Genomic DNA, 3,086 nt, shown 5'->3' on the forward strand with positions numbered 1-3,086 from the left:
AAGGACAGTCTGTGCTTGCATCCCTCAGTTCCAGCCATCTCCTGCTGCTGTACCCAGGACGATGAGTTCCCAGAAGGCCAGGTCACCCCATAAGTGCCCACAGCATCAGAGGGAGGAGGCTCCTAGTTGGAAATAGGAGCCATTCAGGCTCAGGGGCTTTGTTCTGACTGCCCCTTCCTGTCCCACAGGTGTTACCTGCAGCATCAGTATTTTCGGGACCCATCGCAACCCAGCTGTGTGGCCGGACCCTGAGGTGCTGTCTCACCCTTGCCCCTTCCTAGAGGAGAGGGCAGTTTTAACCTGGAAAATGAGGCATCACCTCCCCCCACACACCTGTCCCTCCAAGACTGGTTGTCCTGGGAGACCCCACCCAGCAACTCTGTCTTGGTCTCCCTCCAGATCTATGATCCCTTCTGTTTCGACCATGAAAACATCAAGTGGAGGTGATCTCTTGTTTTATTCTCTTTTATGTGGGGCCCAGGTGAGGCCAGCGAGCTTCTGGGGGGGGATGGGGTGATGGAGGTGGGGGTCTGGGCACGACAGTGGAGAAGGGTGTGGGGAGGAGGTGGAGTTGTAGATGGTCAGAGTTCCAGCTCTCCTTCCCTCCCATCCTCCAGAGGTCATGGGCAAAGTTCTGGGGATGGAGTTTGGTTGGGTAAGTCCAGGAGGGGGCCGTGGTGTGCTCCAAGCCCCCACCCCATATCTGCTATTCTGAGTTGAGGCCTGGATTCTGGGCCCGGCTCAGGGGATACACAGGCCCACGTGGGGGTCCCAGGCACAGATAACCTCCTCTGTGCCCCTCAGGGTGAGCAGGGTGGGGATGGGGGTCTTAGTCCAGGTTTCAGGTACGATGGGGCCCAGGGGGTGTCCTTCGCGCAATCAGAGCCCCCACCGCGGCCCCAAGGAACTGCATCGGGCAGACGTTCGCCATGGCCGAGATGAAGGTGGCCCTGGCTCTCACGCTGCTGCACTTCCGCGTCCTGCCCGACGACGAGGAGCCTCGTAGGACGCCAGAGCTGATCCTGCGCGAGGAGGGCGGACTCTGGCTGAGGGTGGAGCCGCTGAGCGCGGGCCCGCAGTGATGCACCCACCGCCCCCTGGCCTGAGAACCCACACCGAGCCCACTCACCTACCTTTGCAGATTCCCAGGAATAAAACTGTGCTGCCTGAGCCTCACCGAGAGCCAGCAGGGGGCGCAGGGGGACCGCGGGGAATCCAGGGCCCATGCACGGGTTGGTGGAGGTGGGGCTGGTGTGTCTGAGCCCAAGACCCCAACTGCCTCTCTGGCTGACCACAGGGTCCCCACCCTCATGGCAGGTTCTCCCAGAGCCCAAGTATGGACTTTATCCTGCATTTGATAGGGAGTCATGGGAGGTGTTTGAGCAGGAAAGGGACCAGGGTTAAGGATGGATTTAAGAGCAAGACTGAGGCTCTGGTTCAGGAAGGAGAGCCAGTAGAGACAGAACCATTCGTCTGTGCTGTGGGTGTCTCCCAAGAAAGGCCAAGGACAGCCCAGAACACAGGGGAGGAGGCCTACAGCTTCCACCCTGGCAGCCTCTCCAGGATTCTAAGTTCCCTCCGTGCTCTTGCAAATGTCCCACCTCTGTCAGTTGTTGCCCCTCTCAGTTGTTCTCACCTGTGACCTCCCCCCTCATCCTTCAGAAAACCCCCTCCCTCTTCTCTTCTGGGCCCCCTGGTGCTGCCCAGGCACTGTGGACAACCAATACTGGCTGAGCACACACTGTCCACCAGTCGCCCTCACAAGACTGTCAGGGGGAAGCCTCATCCCCCACATTTCACCTCCAGGTTTCTCCTTCATTCCCATCACAGGCCGCACCATCCCATCTTAGGGTGGGTTGGGGGTAGAACCATCCTATTTGACACTTGAGATTCAAGGCCACACTATTGGAAACAAATGTCACCCTCAACAGCATGAGATCTGGAGCCAGACTACTTGGGCTTGTCTCAGCCCTGCTGTGTGATTTGGGTAAGTTACTTCCCCTCTCTGTGTCTCAGTTTCCTCAACCATATGAGGACAACAGCCCTACCTATTTCAGGGTTGTCCTGAGGGCTACATGTGAAGGACTTAGAGCTCTGCCTGGTGCATAGTAAATGCACAATAAATGTGGCCATTGTTACTTCCTTTCTCATAAAGTCTGGCTATTTAGGCATGTTGCCCTTCAATAGAGTTATTTCTGCTGTGACTGCTAAGACTGTGTCTTGGAAGGCAAAGGCAAGAATTCTAGTATTTGTGCTCATTGAGTGAGCTCTTCCCCCTTGAGCTGTGCATACAGGAGGCAATTGTTTCTGAAACTGCGGGGACGAGGGCACCCAGAAGTGCAAGGGGATAGGAGAAACCTCAGTTAATGTCTCAATTTATATCCTGCTATGAACACTGATCTCTTTTCATAGCCTAAGGGACTGCACCACTGAGTCCCTGGCTGACCCCTCCAATCTCCTCTCCAGCTGGTCTCCCTCCCTCGCTGTGCCTAGATTCTGATCTCCTAATAGACTCTGTTTCCATGTCTCAGGGCCTTTGCACCTGCTCTTTCTTGTGCTTGGGATGACCTTCTCCAACTGTTTTGTGCCTGAGTGTCATCATTCAGGGCTTGGCTGAAAAGTCATCTTCTCTCAGAGAGCTTCTTCTTTTAATTTTATCCCGTCACTGCATTTTAAAAATAAGTTCTCCCATCATCTAAAATAATCTTGTTTATTTGTCGATCATGTGGAATATTTACTAACAGCAATATCCATGGTATCAAAGATGAGAATGTGCAAGGACCTTTGATGCTAAACTGGTCTGATGCACAGAACTGGATAAGTGGCCCAAAGATTTTCTTGGACCTCAATTAAGAGATTCAGTGCAAGACAGAAATTTCACAAGTGTCTTAAGTAGAATCTGCCATGCAGTGTTACATGAAGCAACACATTAAAAGCTGTACTGGAAAGAAATATGGAACCTCAGTTCCAAAAGTTTGAAATCCTTGAGTTTAGTACAGGTAAATAGATTTATTTCTGGTAGGGGTTTTCAGAGCATTTAAAATTCTGATGCGGCTGAGAGTTTCAGAACAGGACAAAAGTATGGA

The 3,086-nt window shown here is 53.1% G+C and overlaps 1 pseudogene; it reads left to right on the plus strand.

Moving 5' to 3' along the window:
- Positions 1-1,082, plus strand: part of LOC103582501 — a 3,034-nt pseudogene extending 1,952 nt beyond the window's left edge.
- The last annotated feature ends 2,004 nt before the right edge of the window (positions 1,083-3,086 follow it).

Source organism: Galeopterus variegatus, unplaced genomic scaffold, assembly GCF_000696425.1.
Source record: "Galeopterus variegatus unplaced genomic scaffold, G_variegatus-3.0.2 Scaffold16515, whole genome shotgun sequence".
In the NCBI taxonomy this organism is placed as follows: domain Eukaryota; kingdom Metazoa; phylum Chordata; class Mammalia; order Dermoptera; family Cynocephalidae; genus Galeopterus; species Galeopterus variegatus.